The sequence below is a fragment of the Equus caballus genome, chromosome 8 (assembly GCF_041296265.1).
Source record: "Equus caballus isolate H_3958 breed thoroughbred chromosome 8, TB-T2T, whole genome shotgun sequence".
In the NCBI taxonomy this organism is placed as follows: domain Eukaryota; kingdom Metazoa; phylum Chordata; class Mammalia; order Perissodactyla; family Equidae; genus Equus; species Equus caballus.
The window spans coordinates 52283998-52296956 of record NC_091691.1 but is presented as its reverse complement, the minus strand read 5'-3'; the positions used below and the strand labels follow the sequence as shown (position 1 = coordinate 52296956).

General features: G+C 40.8%; 1 protein-coding gene and 1 long non-coding RNA gene across 26 annotated transcripts in view; one reads left to right on the top strand and one right to left on the bottom strand.

Annotated features, from left to right (window-relative positions):
- Positions 1 to 12959, top strand: part of DLGAP1 (DLG associated protein 1) — an 843036-nt gene that overhangs the window by 681107 nt on the left and 148970 nt on the right. The window lies entirely within an intron of this gene.
- The window catches only part of LOC111774716 (uncharacterized), a 59372-nt gene continuing 46427 nt past the window's right edge, over positions 15 to 12959 (bottom strand). Inside the window, exons 2-6 of the long non-coding RNA XR_011420970.1 lie at positions 6935 to 7206; positions 5550 to 5662; positions 4127 to 4405; positions 3148 to 3314; positions 15 to 1914 (exon numbers count right to left, since the gene is read on the bottom strand). This is a non-coding gene — a long non-coding RNA (uncharacterized lncRNA). The remainder of the gene's footprint in view (positions 1915 to 3147; positions 3315 to 4126; positions 4406 to 5549; positions 5663 to 6934; positions 7207 to 12959) is intronic.

The following is a 12959-nucleotide window of genomic DNA, read 5'->3' as shown; positions in this document are numbered from 1 at the left end:
AAAGGAGAGAGAAGAAGCAGAAAAATACTTTTTATTGAGATATAATTGACACACAGCATTGTGTAAATTTAAGGTGTACAATGTATTGATTTGATACTTTTGTATATTGCAGTATGATTATCACCACAGCATTAGCTAAATCCTCTAGCACTCACATAATTATCATTTCTCTTTTGTAAGGGGAATATTTAAGATCTAGTCTCTCAGCAGCTTTGAAGTATATAATACAATAGTGTTGGCTAAATCACTATGCTGTGTGTTAGATCTCCAGAACTTACTCATCTTCAACTGCAAGTTTGTACCCTTTGCTCAACATCTCCCCAATTCTCCACCCCCCAGCCTGACAGTAACCACTATTTTACTCTCTGTTTCTACGAGTTTGGCTTTTTTAGGGTCGACATGTAAGTATTTGTCTTTCTCTGTCTGACTTAGCTCACTTAGCGTACTGCCCTCAAGGTCCATCTAGGTTGTCACAAATAGCAGGATTTCCTTCTTTCTCATGGCTGAATAATATTCCATTGTATATATACACCACCTCTTTTTTATCTATTCATCCATTAACAGACGACACTTAAGTAGTTTCCATACCTTGGCTATTGTGAATCATGCTACAATGAACATCAGAAAAATATTTAAGTACTCATAAACTGTATAATCAGCAGACGATTGTGTAATCAAGATGACTTTCCTAGGGAAATAGCATTGCCATTAAAACAAGTTGAATCATAAAATTTTAGCAGTAGAAGAAACTTCTATATCATCTAGTCCAGGGGTCTGCAAACTGCAGCCTATGGACCAAATCCATGCCGCTGCCTATTTTTGCAAATGAAGTTTTATTGGCACAATGTCACACCCGTTTGTTTCACATGTTGTCTGTGGCTGCTTTTACTCTCCAGTGGCAGAGTTGAGTAGTTGCCGCAGAGACTGGATGGCCCAGAAAGCCACAAATGTTTACATCTGGCCCTTTACAGAAAAAGGTTACCACCCCAATCTAATCCACTGAACCCATTTTAAGGCAAGAAAACTAAGGACCAAAGTGGTGGCCTCGAGCTGTAGGCAAAGTCAGAACAAAAGCCCAGGTCTCCCTGCCATAGCCCTTTGCTTGCTTGGGTCCCAGATCTCCAAATTATTTATTGCATGATTATAAAGTTAATCTGAACGTCATTTTCTTCATATGTAAAAGGAAATCATAATGCTGCTTCTCTTACCAGCAGTAATGACCAATTGTGAGAGTTCAGAGAAAGCTCACTTCTTTCTAACAGGCAGTAAGTTAATTAATAGGTTGTTTTTATAAAGCAATGAGGGAAGTCCAAAGAACAGGCATCAGTCAGAAGTTTTTTGAACAAAGAGCCTTTCCTTTCCATTCAAGATAAGGTCAAATAATAAATATTCAGATATCGCCTGGACTAGTTCCTTGTCCTTCTGCTAATGAGGTTCCCTTCCTTCAATTTCTCCAAAAGTCCCAGTAGAACTGGAGACATCCACCTACCCCCATCTGAGGACGCTCAGACCGAAAGAAAACTAAGAGCAAGGTTTGTGGCACAGCCTATGCTTCTTGTGAGGTAACTTGTCTGGTTTTCCTATCTGAGAAAACCGACCTGTTAAGTTTTGGAAGACTTCTGGTTTTAACTTTTCCTTTTTTTATTTGGGGCACATGAAGGGGCATTCCTCCTAATAACAGAATTATTATGCAGTTGTAAAATGCGAAAGTCCTATCAGGCGTAGAAGAAGATGTGAAGTCTAAAGGGCCGCGTAGGCTTTCCTCTCCTCGGGTTGTGTTGCCTACATAAATCACCTCTTGGAACAGAGCCGAGCCTCCAGGTGTCCGGATCTGTAGACAGCCCACAAGTCTGCCTTTGCCATCTGAGGGGCTGTCACATGGCCAACAGCGAAGGGGCTCCAGGGTCTTCTGGCCTTTAGGATTATTAGGAGGTTCAAATGAGATCATTAATAAGGAAGCACTACGTAAATGACACGTTAGAATGCCTCTTCCCTGGCTTTGACTTTAAGTCTCTCAATCTGGCTTAGTTTAACAATTATAATAATGGCTAGCCTTTGAGCACTTACTATTTGACAAGCATTATGAGCCAGCTGCAGAGATTATCTCCTGTAATCCTAATGAATACTCCATGACATGCACATGATAGGATATCATCATTTTCATCATACAGGGAAAAAAATTAAGGCTTAGAGAGTTTACACAACTTAACCAAGGCCCTACAACTAGTAAGTGACGGAGGAGCCACCTAAATTCTCTTGATCCATCAATAAATGCTTAGTAAAGTATTATATACCCTGAAATAATTCACTACAAATCTGTCTGTGGAATAAGAGGCCTAGGAGCTCTTTTCTTTCATTTTTCTTCCTACAAATGTTCATTTAGCTTCTGCCAGGTTTAAAAACTATTTTCCATACAAATTTCTGAAAATCTCTCTTTTTAAAAGAAACTTTTGTTCACATATTATTGACATGGTTTTTCATGTTCATTTGTCTAACTGTGGAATATTGTTTAAAGCGAAATCAAAGAGGTAAAAAAATAGAAATTAAAATGAATAGAGAAAAGCCTATAAGAGGAAAATACTCTCTGAGTTTAAAATTTCACATTGCACTTTGTCATTTTGACGTTATGACAGATTTAAAAGATCAAATATCCAATCTCTTGATCTAGTCATAGTGTTGTCAGACAGCACTGAATGGAAAAAAAAAAGTTTTGCCAACTCCGGTGTAAACTAAGCAGATGGTAAATTCTGTCTCGTGGCTGGCGAAATGATCAGAGGTCTCTGCGTTGGACTAAGTAAAAGAATACTACAACGATTTAATCCGGATCTGACTGGTCTCTCGCTGAAGTTGTAAAGCAAAGATGTGAGCCTTCACAACCCAGTTGCAAAGATCAGTCAGGAAACACAAATTAGAAAGTCAGACTCCTTCAATGTGAACATATATTATATGGGAGATTTCTCAAAAAAATTAGTGACATGACAACATAGAAATTCACTTTTTTAAAAATCTTTATGATACCTCCATGGACACTGTTTTGTACGTAAAGAAACTGCCATTTTTTAAAGCCTTCATAGTCCAGAGTTGTCTGATCTAATTTGTATTGAGCTTTAACAAATATAGCAAAGTAACAGCAGTTGAAAACCATACCTGTAATGATGCTGGCACTTGAACAACCCTAACAGCAGGTTTGGTGGCAGCATTATGTAGCTCCAGGTGATAAAGCCAAGACTCAAGGTTTTGTATTTCTGTCTATTACTCTTGCCTTTGACTTTCTGTCAAGGGTTCAGGGCAACCTTTTACTGCTGCCAAGTGTCCTTATTTAAAAACAGAGAAAATTAAAATGAATAGTGCCGTGATTTTACTATATTGGCAAAAAAAAACCCAGCCTTATATTTATTGTAATGATGAATCAATGATCATGTCACTATTAACTCTCTGAAAGCTTTCCTTGCCACCTGCTAGTGTCCTGCTGACTTGGAGATTCCGCCAACATAAAGATAATTGATAGAAAAAGGTTAAAGAGGAAACAAAAAGTTATCATTATTATTGAGAATACTAATTCTGATAACTTTTAACTTACAGAAGAAAATAACTAGCCTAAATTATCTGTAAAAATATGAGAAACTATCAAAATTTAATTAGTTTTCATCCTAAAGTATTTTATAGTTTTATGGCTTCAAGGGGATACATAATATTATTGAAATTAACTTTACTTAACCAATTTCATACTTTAGAAGCGTATCCCTGAGAAGGGATGTGATCAAGATGGAAACTCATCCTGAATTTCTGGGTAGGATTGCCATCCTGTCTCTCTTAAAGGCCAACCTTGACGTTCTTTTCCATCTGATATTCTTATTCCATCACATATTTTCCCCCACGATTAAATTTAATTTAAAAAAGAAAATCACTGAGTCCATCCACCCACAGCTTTGCTTCTGAAAAACCTTTCCCTCTTCCAAAATGTTGATTATGGCCAGAGAATCATAATGAGACATGAAGTGTTTGCTTTTATCATTTTCAAGGAACTTCTTTCCATCATCTTTATTTTTAACTTTTTGTTTAGAAATAATTATAGAGTTATAGGAAATTACAAAGATAGTACAGAGAGGTGTCTTGTACCCCTTACCCAGTTTCCCCCAACGGTTATGTCTTGGATAACCAGCATACAGTATCAAACCCAGGAGGGGCCGACCCGGTGGCACAGCGGTTAAGTTCACACGTTCCGCTTCTCAGCAGCCCGTGGTTCGCGGGTTCGGATCCCAGGTGTGGACATGGCACCACTTGGCACGCCATGCTGTGGTAGGCATCCCACGTATAAAGTAGAGGAAGATGGGCATAGATGTTAGCTCAGGACCAGTTCCTCAGCGAAAAGAGGAGGGTTGGCGGCAGTTAGCTCAGGGCTAATCTTCCTCAAAAAAAACCCCAAAAAAACAGGAAGTTGAGGTCGGTACAATGTATATGGATAACTCACATCTTATTACATTTGTAGATTCTTGCAACCACCACTGCAATCAAGATACAGAACTATTCCATCACCACAAAGATCTACTGTTGTCCACATTTTACCAGTTTGAATGAAGTGTAGAAACCTTCTCTCTCTCCAAGTCCCTTTGCCCCTCTCATTTATAATATAATTATCTCAAACGTTTCCTCCATGTACATTGAGTCACATCATACAATGTTATACTTTTTACTTCTTGAAAGAAAATTTAGAAAATTTTAGACGCAAAGGAAAGTCTGTTGTATTTGCCTATATATTTTTTGCCAAGTTTGGGAAATTTTCACCCAATATCTCTATGACTGCTTTTTCATCCCCCCTCCTTCTCCTGTCCTTCTGGGACTCCAGTGACAGAGTGGCCACAACTCCCTCAATGGGTGGTTTGAGAGAGTGGTTTCCTTAGAAGAGGATATGGGTGGGAAGGCATTGTTTCATCTCTAATAACATCTTCTACCTGTCAAACAGAAAAATAATTCTTTCCACACATAGAGATGCCCCACCTAACATAATTCAACTTTCGCAAATGGGAAACCACTCAAAATTACATTTAGCTACGGCTTCCTGTTCACCGTGCCTCTTATCATTGTCAGAGTCCATTATCTTCCTTCCCAATCCTGTCCAACTATTATTTCTTACCATTTTACAACTTATGGGCTGTTATATACTCTCTAAAGATACCCAACTACTCAAAACAAAAATTCAACAGTCTTGATTTAGAAAAAAATGAAGATAAAGAATTCTCAAAGATAGCAGTATCCACTATCTTTCAAATAATCTAGGATGACTTTCATGGCATATCAAGTCACAGTTGAACTTTAATAGAGCACAACTTGTCTTAAAAAATAGTACTAATACCAGACATTCTCTATGTATATAGCGTATGGAATTGCCTTGTGTTTGTTAAATTCAGATGGCAGCTACATCAGTATCTTTTCTAGTTTTACTGACAGTGCATTTACTGTATCCCATTAAATAAAAACAATGTTGATGTAAAGCCAGGTAAAACTGACACAAATTAAAGTAACTTTCTTTTCATTTAAAAATTAGTTACCTGAGGGGCGGGCCCAGTGGCATTGTGCTACGTTTGCACACTCCGCTTCAGTGGCCTAGGGTTTGCAGGTTCAGATCCTGGGTGCAGACCTGCACACCGCTCATCAAGCCATGCTGTGGCAGTGTCCCACATACAAAATAGAGGAAGAGTGGCACAAGATGTGAGCTTAGCGACAATCTTTCTCAAGCAAAAAGAAGATGGGCAATAGATGTTAGCTCAGGGCCCATCTTCCTCACACACACAAAAAAATTCATTACCTGAAACATGAATAGCTGTCCATCAGAAAAAGAGAAAACCCCACTCTTTAAAAGCCCTTAAACACTTTCTAAATTGCTTGAACCAAGAGAATGAAAGCTCTTAACTGTGGCCTATAGCAGTCTTGAAGTCTCTTCTGCTCTTATGTAAGGTGTCTGTTAGTTCCTTGTGACGTAAATGATGAGTTAAGGAACTTAAATACCCCTTAATTTATAGCTTTGCATTGGTTCAGCAATTAGCCTTTGAAACACAAACCTACAGTTCTCGCATATAAGATTTGCCCCATGAATATTTGTTGATAGGTGATTGACAGGTGAAAATGTAGGATTTCCTCAGGAAATTTTCTGCTTCAATGAATGCTGTAGGTTTCTAGGATAACTCCTACATCTACACAGAGGCGACAAGTTCTTTACCTTTTTCCCATGCACCTGAAAATAAACCACTTCATTTTAGAGAGAGTGGGCTGGTCACATGTCTCCCCCACACCATCTTGAAGAACAAAGTTTCAATAATTTCTTATTTGGGGAAAGAATTTCTAGAAATGGGTAAAAGAGTAAGAACCAGGGAGACTGGTAAATGTTAACTTCTGCAAGTAAAGCCTTCCATTTTATTCTCAGGCTGTTAACTCCACTTTATGCTCTTCCTCCCCACTTCTCCTAGCCAATGCCCCATGGAGGTTTTCTTCTTGTATCTGTAAATAAAGAAGTTGTGCTAACAGTATCCTCAGTTCTTACCTGGTCTTAAATCTCTGTTTAATCTGTGATATCTGAAGAAGGGGACTTCGTGGACTGCTGATCGCATCTCCAGAATGAATATTAAAATATGAGAAAACCTCTAAAGGATTTGCACCAACATTTATTCTTTTTATTTTTTCTAACTTGCTCTTAAAATGCATCACATTCTTCATCCACAGAAATACTAGAGTACTATGAAAGTCCAAAAGAAGTATTGATAAGCTCTAAAGCAGCTCTGAAGCTTCTGGGAACATGGGGTCCCTTCCCTATTTTGAATCTCCATTAAAAACCAAAAAACAGCAAAACTCCCATTCTGCACCCATCCAAGCCATAAGAGACAACCCAAGCCCTGTGTTGAAATCTTTGAACACCTTTTAAATATTTATTAGTTTTTACCTCTAATTCCCTTCTATGAATCTGTTCTGCAGAAATAATTTGAAAGAGGGTCCGGCCTGGTGGCGCAGTGGTTAAGTTCCATTACGCTTCTGCAGCCCGGGATTCGCTGGTTCAGATCCCGTGTGTGGACATGGCACCACTTGGCAAGCCTGCTGTGGTGGGCTTCCCACATATAAACTAGAGGAAGATGGGCACGGATGTCAGCTCAGGGCCAGTCTCCCTCAGCAAAAAGAGGAGGATTGGCAGCAGATGTTAACTCAGGGGTAATCTTCCTGAAAAAAAAAAAAGAAAGAATTTGAAACAGAAAAATTTTAGGCAAAATTGTTCACCACAGCATTATTTACGATGGTAAAAGATTTAAACAACCTTTGTTGTTACCAGTAGGGAAAGTTCAGTAAATTATGGAACATCCACTTCAATGGACTATTAAGCCAACTGAAAAAATTATGTTCAGAAAGAGTTCATAATATAGAGAGGAAGAGGACTTCCGATATTATATCAAGATAGAAATCTACAGTACATTGAAGCACTGTCCCAAAATTGTGTACACACATTATGTACACACATACACACATAGTTCAGAACTATGTCAAGAAATTGTGCCCAGAAAAAAACAGGGAGGAAATGCACTAGAATATTAAACAGTGGTTATCTTTGGTATTGGAACAAAATATGGTTTTGATTTTTCTTTATACTTTATTTTCCAAATTTGCTGTAGTGGGCATGTTTTACATTCATAATAAAAGAAGTTTTATTTTTATTTATTTTTTAATTTTGATTTTTTGCTGAGGAAGATTCATCCTGAGCTAACATCTGTTGCCAATCTTCCTCTTTTTTATTTTCTCCCCAAAGCCGCAGTACATAGTTGTATATCCTAGTTGTAGGTCATTCTAGTTCTTCTATGTGGGAGGCTGCCACAGCATTGGCTTGATGAACCGTGTGTAGGTCCACACCCACCATCTGAACCTGCAAACCCCGGGCTACCAAAGCGGAGCCTGTGAACTTAACCACTCGGCCATGGGACTGGCCCCAGAAATTTTATTTTTAAAAAAGAAATAGCTAACATTTCATGGTTAGGGTCCTATCTGGAAGCAATAATACATCTCACATCAGCATATCCTTCAGGTTTCATCTGTTTTCTTTTAATTTTCTTGGTTAAATGAAGTCTCTTAGTTTCAGTGGTTAGACTGGGTAATTGAAGATGATCCTTTCCTTTGTGTCCCCTGACTCTCATTGTGGTAGCAGGTGAAGTTTTTGTAGATTGTATAGTTTTGCTTTTTTCCCTTCAGATGTCAGAGGCAGTTAATTTCCAAACAGTTGCAGGTGGTTTTCGAGGAGAAGGGAGTTTAGGACAAAGGCATAAAGCTACATAAAACCAGCTTATGGTATCTTTAAAAACATAAATCCGTGCCTTTGTAGTTCTTATTCCGACAAAGCTCAACTCTCAGAGGAACGCTTTCAGCTTTTACCTGTGTTCCAGCCAGAAAAGCTCCCCAAGCAATTACGGTGAGAGAAAAGGTTTCTGCCACAGCCACAAGCTAATATAATAGTATAGGCCACCTGTGTTTTTAGAAACACGAGAACACTTTAGAAAGTAGAAAAAGTGAAGTGCTGAATGGAATTGTGGAGAGTCATGGAAAATACTCATCATTGTTATTCATTAGGAAAGAAAGTGATGTTGACAAATTCACAGTAAAAAAGTATTAGGAGCTCTTGCTTCGTGAGAAGTGTCGAAGCCATGACGCAAAGGCTAGTGCTTTCTCACAGCACCCTGCTAGCTCTGGTAGAGGTAGATGTTACTGGGTTCGTTGGGGACATTCGTCGCAGCATCTGTCTTTTCCTTTTTCAAACCTCCTTGCAGACTTTTCCTTTGCCTCTGCTTTTTCTTATTCTTTGCCAGAGAGAGCTCAAAGGACTTGGCCATTTCTGACCTATTCCAACAGCTCTCAGGGAAACTTTGGGAAAGGTGAAGTGAGCCACACTGACCGATTCTCTTTTCTCACATATGTTCTTCTAGAACTCTCTGTGTGAGGGAACATGGCATGTATGAGACCCCAGAAACAAGCAGTTGAGTTCCCTTCATTCACGTGGTCACACTGCATTGCACAATGGGCTGGCGTTTCCCTACCCATATCTTGAAGGCCACATTACTTCCAAAGCGTTGTGAAATCTTCGTCTAAGGAGTGAAAGAGAAAGTACCTCTGCTGTGTTGTCTGCTGCATTTTAAAACCCACATCAGTGAGTACTTTTAAACCTGTTAGTAGATCTATGGCACTCTAGCTGAATGTGAGTAATGGGAGGATTTCAACCAAAGGCAATAAGCAAACCGAAGCTTATTTCCTGCCTGGTGCTTTAGGGTTTTTGCCATTAACCTTAAGGACAACTGTGTGTGTTATTCAGAGCCTTCCTTCTGGTGTTTTCCTCCATCCACTCACACACAACCTCTGGTTCTTTTTGAAAAACCATTGACTATTTGACTCTGTGCGTAGTTTGTAACGATCCTTTCCAAATGTAATTCTTCTTGGTTTCAATTGCATAATGCGGAGGCCCTAAACCATCTTAGAAAATCATGCTCAGTTTTGTTTTGCTTCCAAAGAAAGACTTAATAGGATTATATTACTCAACAGTACACCCACACTTCTCTCCCCTCAAATTGGTTCTGGATCAAAATTATTTTTTTTTTAAAGGGGCTTAAGAAACTTGCGGTCCTAAGATAAAGTTCTTTCTTAATTAAGGAGCTATTTCTGATGTAAACACCACACCCCCAGAAGCATTCAGATGATTCAGAGTAAGACGCAATCTTGATAATGTCTCTGCTTGTTTGCCTGTGTTTTCTTACGTAACTCAAAATGTTAGATCATCTTCAAAACCTTTTATTTTTAGATTTCCCACATGTTAATTTTCTCTATTTCCACATAGGCTGAAAAGGAGACAGCTGAAGCGTTAATGAAATAGCCATATTGACTGATTCTGCTTGCTGGGCACTTCCTCTGAAGGTGCTGTGCATAAATGTGGGTACTCTGCGCATGCCTCAGACTGTGGCTGCCTGCTGAACTTCTGCCGCACGCCAGGCTTTCCTGCACGTTCCCTTTCACAGGCAGCATGTTTTTATATTGAGAATGTGTTACACTGCGTATCAGAGGAAGGACCACCAAATACTTATGATGTTCTAAAGGTCATGGTGAAGTGGAGGACTAAAAGCAAACTCTTGAGAATAGGAGTATAAGCAAAAGCATCATTCATCAATTTGCTCTTCTCCCGCCATTCCGTATGCATCAATTTTATCCCAAAAGGCAGTTTGCAGGTACTCATACTTCTAACTACTAACAAGCTACTGGAAAATGTACTCATCTCCCCTTTTCATCTAACGCCTCCCCCAACTTAACAAATCTTTCCAATTACTGCATAAACCTTGGTTGTCTGAGTTATGTATCCACAGGCTTCCAACCCTATCCATCTTGGATTTACCTCGTCCTCATCCTTATCATTTCTTGCTCCTAATCTTCTCACTTGCCTGGTTAATATCAGCTTTTGTAGGTTTGGGTACCTACTAAATGTTCTGGGAAAGGTGAGCAGGAGTTCAATCAGTTACAGCTGTGCAAACTGTAGCTCAGCTGATAAAGCTGTGAATGGTGGGGGAGAAGCAGGGAGAAGGGGAATTGGTAGAACTACCTGGATTCAAAATTAACCCTGATTGTGCTCGGTGCTGGTTCAGGTTCTGCCTTGGGTATACAGATCCTCCAACAGCCAGTGTCTGATTTTGCACCAAGGCATTGTTTTATGAGGATTAATTGAAAATAACAGTTTTAAAAGCCAATAATAGGGGACTGGCCCTGTGGCCAAGTGGTTAAGTTTGCGCACTCCACTTCAGCCGCCCAGGGTTTCACCAGTTCGGATCCTGGGCATGGACCTAGCACTGCTCATCAGGCCATGCTGAGGCCATGTCCCACATGCCACAACTAGAAGGACCCACAACTAAAAATATACAACTGTGTACTGAGGGGCTTTGGGGAGAAGAAGAAAAAAAAGAAGATTGGCAACAGATGTTAGCTCAGGTGCCAATCTTTTAAATAAAAGCCAATTATGGGTCTTTGCAAATATTCACTATATCCTCCCCCCCACCCCTCTCTGTACCCACCCCACCTCCATCCATCTGAGCACATCGCAGGATAACTTCTTAAAGGAAAGAATATCAATAGGACTACTTCACTATCTTCTAAGTTTGGCTTTCAAACTGGTGAATTGATTGACATCATTGGTTCAGTTTGGATAGAATTGCTTCTACCTTTGATGCGCCTGCTTAAACTTAGAGTTCCGCAAGCTGCAGAGTGTGATAACTTAAGCTTTTTAACCAAAACTGATCACCTCCTTTGCCTTCTCATTTTCTCTGCTGGGGACCCCTACACTTCAGCTCCACTGGGCAAAGGAATGAATAGAAGGGCAGTTCTGTGACTTGATAAGCCCTTGCCAATAATTACCTCCCCACCCACCTGCCATTGGACACCCCAGTTCAGTTCTCTTTAATGGACCTGCTTAAAATCAGAGCCCGTTTGTTAAGCTGGAGAAAATAACACCTCAGGCAGTTATCAGCTCTTAATAACTGAGGTTAAATAACTGGGGAGGTATTCTCTAAGGAGAGCCCTGTGGGAGTTCACAGGGACAGGTGACAAGCCTGAGCCCCAGGTGAGACTTCCCAGTGAGGAACCCTGGGGAGCAGGGAGACTGAGGGCCTTTTCCATGTGAAGCAGAGACCAAAGCACAGACCTGTCACCCGACACTGCCGCTGCTCCCAGGGCCATCCTGCGTGGTGCCACCAGAGCTGCCAGTCTGAGCCTCGTACAGTCCACACTGTCACCCACCACTCTAGAACAGTCAAAAGAGGAGGGTGGGGTGCATTTCTCAAGAGATTAGGTTCTGAGAGGGCAAGAGCAGTGAGAGTCCCCATTTAGTAATGTTTGTTCTGGGTTTACAACCTCAGCCTTTGGGACAGACCAGAATGACAACCAAAACTTCTAGCCATTAACTGGTCATTCTTTGCCGTCATCCCCAAGGCCCAGTGCGAACTTACCAAAAATACCTCTACCCAGGACCCGTGCAGTATACATTTCTAGATGCCTCCCGTCTGCACAGCCCACCTCACTGCCTGCCCTAAAGCATACAATCACAGTCAGAAGGACTGTCTCCTTCCTATCCACAGTCAACACAGCTGATTATCTGTGTGGGACGTGAGCCACTTTTCAGGTGTTTGGTATATAAAGTCTCACCTGGGTGGGTATTTTTATTTTTTTGTTCTACATTTCATTTTTGCTCCAATAGACCAGTTTTATAAACAGGCCAGTTCACCTGGCTGTTAGAGTGGCTTTTGTAGTTCTTAGCGATATGATCGGATTCCTTTTTATGGTGAAAGACTTGATCACTGGAGTCATTATGAGAGGCATCAGGCTATCACATTTATCATCCCCGGTTATCAGGTTCTTATCAGATTTAATGCCTGAAACAACAGGTAATATGCTCCTTGCTTTTTTACTTCCTCTTGTGTCGTCTTCTTACACCGGAGCTGAGATCACCGTATTTTCAGCCCAGGCCCTGCCCAGGATGGCCCCTCCCGCCTCTCGGACCGCTTCTGTTATTCTTCTGGACTCTTCTCTTCCAGGCACCTGGCTTTCTTGTTGCCCCTTGCCCACAGTGCTTCCCAGATTTAACCCATTAGCTGCTCACCAGGCAGTGGTGACCCACGATGGGGAGCTGTGATCTTCTGAACCACAGCCAGCTCGTTCCTGCCTCAGGCTCTGGTGCTGCTGGCCCGGGACCTGGAATCCTCTCCAGTCCCCACCCCTCAGTCCTTATTTCTCCTTTTCCTCCTGGCCCTGTCTCATGGCCACCCAGCTCCACCCCCTGTCACTCCTATGTCCTTTGCTATGCTTTCTTTTTCTTCGTGACGCTTATTGCTAAGTGTCATGATATTAGATATTTACTTGGGTATTTGTCGTTCAATTCTGGAAGAGAGGGGCCCGCTCTGTGGCTG